Source organism: Vigna radiata, chromosome 10 (assembly GCF_000741045.1).
Source record: "Vigna radiata var. radiata cultivar VC1973A chromosome 10, Vradiata_ver6, whole genome shotgun sequence".
Taxonomy (NCBI): domain Eukaryota; kingdom Viridiplantae; phylum Streptophyta; class Magnoliopsida; order Fabales; family Fabaceae; genus Vigna; species Vigna radiata.
The window spans coordinates 10,476,480-10,484,640 of record NC_028360.1 but is presented as its reverse complement, the minus strand read 5'-3'; the positions used below and the strand labels follow the sequence as shown (position 1 = coordinate 10,484,640).

Here is an 8,161-nt window from a genome sequence, read left to right as displayed (position 1 = left end):
GGATACATTCCAGACTTAGGAGAAAGTCAATGAAATAAATGTAAAGATGTATGCGTGTTTGTAGTACGTGAAAGAATAGGGAGAAGAAAGTAGGTTGCATATAGAAGGGTATAACTCTCTTGGTATAGCGGGATCTGTTGCGAGTTAATGGTACAAAGATAGTTTAGGGTACGAGGAGTAGTTCAGGAAATATCATGTGAAAGTAGGGTTTGGGAATGTTGTTACATTGCATGGCGTGGTGATAAACGTTTCGTTTCTTTGATTGTGAAACTGGTAGGGAGTAAACTGAAATTCTCTGTGGTTGTATAGGTTTTAATCTTTTACTATTAATAATGCTGGACGTGTAATGTATACCTTTTTAAATATAAGTGTATGCTTCGTGAGAGAATGGTGTAGTTGGAGGAGGGTCTGTGACCCTATTCGGGTAAGGTGAAGGAGGAAAGGGTTGTTTGTGTGGCATATGATGGAGAGATGTGTAAGAGGTCATAACAGTAGTAATAGAGAAAGAGAGAATTTTTGGAGAAAGTTTTGGGTTGGAGTTTACGTTTACTAGTGGGGAAGTTGTCCGTAGGGAAGTTTAGTTTTTTTCACATTCTGCATGGGAAGGAGAAGTTCTGCATCATGGGCGCGCTATAGTTCACGTGAATGAGAGTGTTGTATGTCCAAATTGTGTATGTTGCAGTAAATGAGAAACCAGTGAGTGTATAAGAAGGAAAGGTGGTAGGTATGGTAGATATTTTAAAATAGGATGTACCCAGTAATTGGACTTTTGCATGCAGAATATAAAAAAAAAAGGGTCACTTAGATTGAAGTATAAGGAAAAGATAAAAGGGTATGAACCTTTCATTTGCCACTGTCATTTCAATACTGGAAAGGCTTTACTAGTTTAGCTCCAGAGAATAATATACTTAAGTTTATATAATATAATATATTAATATATTTTGAATTTATAAGTATATAAGTAAGCAACAGGTAGTTACGTAACTTAACATTATTATAATATGTTTTATATATATATATATATATATATATATATATATATATATATATATCCATATAAGATAAAAACGAATTACGTAAGATATATATTATATAGTTATAATATAGATTTTATATATATAGGTACATTAAGTGCGTGAGGTCTCTGTACAAAATAAATGGTGTTTGGGTTGTATAAGTACTACGTGCAGGGGAGGATATGAATAGGAACAGGTTCTGCTTTATGTGAAATAAAAATAAATATTAATTAATAGAGAGTGTTGGTTTACGTATTTTGTTATTGTGCTGTACTAAATCAGTGGGTTGATTAATTAAATTAGAATTATGAACGCTAGGGTACTGTAGAAGAGCAGTAACGCATTCCTTGTTTAGGCGTGAAGAATGAAGGTGAGTGGTGTACGAGTTTTTTCCTATATTAGTTAACTGACCGAGTAAAATAGGTGATTGAGTTCACGTGTTATGGTTTCTTTTGGTAGAATTTTATTAAATTAAATATTTATCATGGTGTTATAATTTTGTATTGGATGAGTTATACATGTTGTTGAGACTATGTATGTTGTGAGAATAGTGGGATAAATCTTATGATTTGTGGAGGGATGTATGGTAATGAGCATGTGCATGAAATTGTGATACGAACATGAAACTGTTATTTCCTCATACTTTTGTTGTTTTGTGTGGACTTTTCGTATTGCGATACGATAAGGATTGTGGGTCTCGTATAGAGACAGAAATTCGAGTGTCATTTCCTTTTGCGAAAGGAGGTGAATGTCTCGCCCAAAGGGCTTTTCGATAAGTCGGGGAGATAGGTCTGAAGTTGCGATGGAGGACGACTCGAATCGCCCTGTTTTGCGAAACAGGTTGAGACGACAAAGTACAAGGAAACAACATCGGTTTATGAATGAATTGATTGTGATATTTTCTCTGGAGTAGACATGCACTGTTTGACTTGTTATAATTTATACTTAATGTTGATTTACTGTATTATAAGCTATGATGATAATTCTAGTTACTCACCCTGAAAGTTTGTGGTTGTGGTTTCCACCTGCCATGATCGTACTTGTACGGGAGCAGATGGCGTTGCAGATGATGCTGGAGTGCAGTAGTTTGACGAGAGGGGAAAATTAGTTATTTTGGGATTTTATTGATTTCGTCATTTAAATTTTCTTTATATAATGTTTTGATAAAGGTTATGTTTTGAGTTTTGCGTTGTAAGAATAATGTTTATGATTCGTGATTTTAGCTTCTGCGATATTATTGGAATAAAGTATTTTTTTACTCAAAAAAAAAAATCGAGTTATAGCAAACTATGTAAGGATGATATTTTTTCTATTTCACAAGTGACATCCAGTTAGGGGTGTTACACTTATTGATGGGGGCAGTTCTGACAATTTCTTACAACCTAGAATTGCTAAATTTCTGAAATTACCAGTGGAGCCTGCACCTTTCTTTAAGGTAATGGTTGGTAATGGGAATTATATGACTGCGGAAGGGGTTATTAGAGATCTTAACGTACAAGCTCAAGGGAACATATTTCATCTTCCAGTATTCTTATTACCAATTTCGGGTGCTGATTTAATCTTAGGCACTAGTTGGTTGAAGACCATTGGACCTCCTATAGCTGATTATGATGCTTTACAATTGAAGTTTATGTGGAATGATCACTTTACTACCTTACGAGGAGAGCCTCTTGTTTCACCTGAAGGTGCCCAACTTAATCACATAAGAAGAATGATTAACACCAATTCTATTGCAGAGGTGTACAGTATGCAGTTAATCAATGATTCCCCTCAGTCTAATAATACTTTTGACCTTCCTGCTTCTATGGATCCCGAGTTAGTGGCATTGTTAAATAAGTATCATGTGGTTTTTGAGTCACCTACTGCACTTCCCCCTTCTCGATCTCATGACCATTCCATTCCTTTAATTGAAGGATCGTTACCAGTGAAAGTTAAACCTTACAAATACCCACATAGCCAAAAGGAGGAAATTGAAAGTTTGGTGAGAGGACTTTTGGAGGACGGTCTTATTCGTCCTAGTAAGAGCCCTTTTTCTTCTCCAATCATTTTAGTAAAGAAAAAAGACGGTTCATGGAGAGTGTGTACTGATTACAGGGCTTTGAATGCAATTACGATTAAAGATACTTTTCCAATTCCGACTGTGGATGAATTACTTGATGAACTACATGGAGCTTCCTTCTTTTCTAAATTGGATTTAAGATCTGGCTACCACCAGATTTTACTCAATCCTAAGGATCGATTTAAAACGGCATTTCGCACGCATTTTGGTCATTATGAGTGGTTGGTCATGCCCTTTGGTTTAACCAATGCCCCAGCAACGTTTCAGAGCCTCATGAATGACATCTTTGCTGGTTTCTTAAGAAAGTTTGTCTTAGTTTTTTTGATGATATATTGATTTATAGTGCTACATGGCATGATCATCTTACGCACTTAGAAAAGGTTATGTGCATTCTGCAAGAACACCAATTATATGCTAAGTTTTCTAAGTGCTCTTTTGGTGTTCAAAAGATTGAGTATTTGGGCCACACAATTTCGGGAAATGGAGTTGCCATGGATAATTCTAAATTAGAAGCTGTTCAAAAATGGCCACAACCTAGTAATGTCAAAGAGTTACGGGCCTTCCTTGGCCTTCCTGGCTACTACAGACGATTTGTGAAGTCTTATGCTCAAATTGCAGCACTATTAACTGATCTTCAAAAAAAAGATGCCTTCCGGTGGACCTCTGCAGCTTCTACTGCCTTTAATAACTTGAAGTCTGCCATGACTTCGGCTCCGATTCTTGCTATGCCAAACTTTAAAATTCCTTTTATGCTTGAGACTGATGCGTCAGGTAGTGGTATAGGGGCTGTCCTTAGTCAAGACAAACATCCTATTGCTTATTTTTCAAAGAAGCTATCTCCTAGGATGCAACAACAGTCGGCTTATACTAGAGAATTCTATGCTATTACTACAACGCTTGCTAAATTCAGACATTACCTTCTCGGTCATAAGTTCATTATCAAGACAGATCAAAAAAGTTTAAAGGAGTTGCTAGAGCAGTCTTTACTCACACCTGAACAACAACAATGGCTCCCTAAATTTTTGGGGTATGACTTTACCATTCAGTACATTCCAGGTAAGGAGAATGTTCCCGCAGATGCTCTTTCCAGAAGCTTATTGATGGCTTTTTCTGAACCTGTTGCCAATTGGTCCCAAAGGTTAATTGAATTCACCCAACAGGATGCTAATTGGCTTCAACTTTATCAGGATTGTTTGTTGGGAAAGTTGCCGTCCACCACTTATACCATTCAGGAGGGCTTACTTTTTTTTAAAAATCGCATCGTGCTACCTAATATTGCTTCATTATTACATCAGATAATGATAGAATATCACAGCTCTAAAATTGGGGGGCATGCCGGTTTTAGAAGAACATTAGCCAGGATTGCAGCACATTTTTACTGGCCTAAAATGCAAAATGACATTCAACAATTTGTGAATGAGTGTCTTGTGTGTCAACAAGCAAAGACTACTAACATGGTTCCTGCTGGATTGCTACAACCATTGCCCATCCCTCATCAAATTTGGGAAGAGATTGCAATGGATTTTATTACTCAATTGCCTATGTCCCAAGGCTTTACCACAATTTTTGTGGTCATTGATCGACTCTCCAAGTTCGGCCATTTCATTCCCATGAAATCAGACTTTAATAGTCAATCTGTTGCTGAAGCATTTATTTCTCACATTGTCAAGATCCATGGCTTTCCAAAATCTATTGTTTCGGACCGTGATAGAGTATTCATGGGTGCCTTTTGGAAGCAATTGTTCAAAGCTCAAGGTACTACTTTATCTATGAGTTCTTCCTATCACCCACAATCTGATGGCCAAACCGAGAATCTTAACAGGACTATTGAGATGTATCTGCGCTGCTTTATTTATGATAATCCAAAAAAATGGGTTTCATTTCTACCATGGGCTCAACTATGGTACAATACTTCCTTCCACCACAGTTTGGGCATGACACCTTTTCAAGCAGTTTTTGGCCGACTTCCACCAGCTATTATTCGTTATGAGTTGCAACCATCAGATCCTCTTTCACTGCAGGAAATTCTTAAGGCCCGAAATCAGTTGTTGACTCAGTTACGACAACATTTATTAAAATCCCAGAATTATATGAAGCAGCAAGCGGATAAAAACAGGCGTGATGTCCAATTACAAGTTGGTGATTTTGCATTGGTTAAATTGCAGCCCTACAGGCAACATTCGGTGGCATTACGTAAACATTCTAAGCTTGGGTTACGTTATTTTGGTCCCTTTGAAGTTGTCCAGAAAATAGGTCCAGTGGCATATAAACTTAAACTTCCGGACTCAGCACGTATACATCCGGTCTTTCATGTTTCTTTGTTGAAGAAATATTATGGTCAGACTGTACCTCAATACTTTCCATTTCCTTTAACCTCCACTGAATTGGGACCCATTTTACAACCTGTTGCAGTTTTGGCATCTCGCATGATCCAACAGGATCATGGCTTAAGTCCTCAAATATTGGTTCAATGGGAAGGCACCGGTCCTGCAAATGCTACCTGGGAGTCCATTGCTGATATAACAAGCTCTTATCCTTCTTTTAACCTTGAGGACAAGGTTCTTGTTAATGGAAAGGGTAATGTAATGAATATAAAATCAGGACACGTGTCAACTGATCCAGAAAAGGCACAAGAGAGGCGTGGCACACGTAAGAAGAAAGTTAACAATAAATGGAATGATTTCGTATTGGGAAAGGCATGAAAATATATCTGGTACCCATCTCTTCTAGAATATTCTCCCTTTCTCTGACTCATTCTTCTCTCATCTGCCTAATCCTAAATTTCTATTCACAGGCACAGTGCTGGAAACGCTGCAGAGACGTTACTGATATTTTGGGTTCATTGTAACCTTGTTAATTTTTCAAGTTTTAGTTGATTGATTCAATACAAAACTTACATTTATTTCAGAGGGCCAAAAGGACATTGTCACATGCTGTCAGTGCCACAATTGAGGTAAATGGTTTATCTAATGGCATTGACTTTTGTTCTTCAATCACTCGTGCAAGGTTTGAACAAATCAACATGGAGCTCTTTAACCAGTGTATGGAGACAGTAGATAGGTGCCTTGCTGATGCAAAAATGGACAAGAGAAGTATGCATGATGTTGTTCTTGTTGGTGGATCTTCTAGGATTCCCAAAGTGCAAGAATTATTGCAATATTTCTTTGAGGGAAAGGTTCTGTGCATAAGCATAAACCCTGATGAAGCTGTAGCCTATATGGTGCTGCTGTGCAGGCTGCTTTGTTTGGTGTAAGTATTAAGAATGTTCCAGACGTGGTGTGTCAAGATGTAATACCGTTATCACTTGGTAAAGCAGTACAGGGAGATATCATGAGTGTAGTGATTCCAAGGAATACTACTATTCCTGTGAAGAGGACACATACATATATTACAACTGTAGATAATCAATCAACTTCTGAAATAAAGGTTTATGAGGGTGAGAGAACCAGAGCCAGTGATAACAATTTGTTGGATTCTTTTGAACTTTCTGACATTCCTAAAGCTCCTAGGGTCCATCCTTTTGATGTGTGCTTTGCCATAGATGAAAAGGGTATACTATCTGTCTCTGCTAAGGTAAAAACAACTGGCATCAGCAATAAGATCATCATAACCAATGACATAGAACGATTGTGAACAGAAGAAATTAATTGAATGATTCAAGAAGCAGAGGTATACAAAGCTGAAGATATGAAATTCCTTAGGAAGGCCAAAACAATGAATAAAATTGATGACTATAAGAAAGCTTTGGAAAAAGAGAATTTCAGTTCAAAACTTTGCTCAGAAGACAGGAAAAGGATCAGTTCTGCAATAAATAAGGCCACAGAGTTAAGTGATGGTGATCAGCAGGAGGAGGAAATAGATGTGTTTGATGTTCATCTGGAAGAACTTATTAACCTTTTTGAATGTTTTGTTGGAAAGTCTGGTTAGTTATTTTTTGGATAATGTTACTTTAACAACGCCATTTGACAACTATTTTGACAACCACAGGTGGCGTGCTGTGATTGGTTCTTTTAATTGAATTTTTTAAAATGAAAAATCTTTAGGGGAAGGGCATTTGTGGAAAAGTGTTTGTTGGAAATGAATTGTATTGGTGCCACCGATACGCTCTCTTTCCACGACAACACTTATCTCTCTCGAGGAAACCAAACTCTCCCTCCAGCATTATGAAATCTTTGCACGCCACCAAAATTGTGTTCGTTCATATCCGTCCACCATTGAAGTATTGAAGTTGCACATTGAACGCTAGCATTGTTAGCGGTTGTCGGAAGGAGAGGTTTTTTTTGGATCTTATTCCATCGTTGAAGACATTAATCGAAAGGTTTCGTTATTTTCCCCTTCCGAACGCTCTCACGTTCGTCCACCATTGAAGTGTTGGGAAGAAGTGTGGAAAGGGGGCTAGCATTGTCATCTATTGTCGAAAGGAAGGGTTTTGTTTGGCTTAGGAGACTGTGTAATCGCTTACAGGCAAGCTGTAATCGCTTACCAGAGAAAATATTAAGTTTTGTACCAAAAGTTGGTGGCTGTTCCCTGGGTTTTTTGGAGTTGCTCACAAGTGGGTGGTTCGTGATAAGTTGGGTAGAACTAGGTGTTGCAAGTGCTTACAAGTAGCCTATTGTTTGAACCAAGGCGAGGTGTGGGGAATTGTGAGATATGTGTGTCAACACCCAATTTCGTCCGGGTAACTAAATAATAGGACTTGCTTTTATTTGTTGTCTTATTTCATTTTATTTTTATTTTTACAATTTTTGTTTAGTTTTTAAATAAAAAAATAAAAATAAATAAAGTAAAATAAAAAGAAAAATATAAAAAAATACTATTTCGTTTTACTATTTACACCCCCAAATTCACTTTTCAACCCCTAGCCCAATAACAAAAAATAATCCCACATTTTTTTACTTCCTCACCACCATTTTTTTCTTCTCACACCCCACTCTCCACATCACCCTCCACATCACCTTCCACATCATCTACTTTTTCCACCTCATTTTCTTATTAATTTTTATATACCAACTTTTCTAATAATTCCATTTACTTTTTTTAATCATAAATTTTCTCCACTCACTTTTTATATTATTTCTTTCACTTA

At 37.1% G+C, this 8,161-nt stretch overlaps 1 pseudogene; it reads left to right on the top strand.

Moving 5' to 3' along the window:
* The window catches only part of LOC106775451, a 10,210-nt pseudogene extending 3,208 nt beyond the window's left edge, over positions 1 to 7,002 (top strand).
* Positions 7,003 to 8,161: the final 1,159 nt, after the last annotated feature.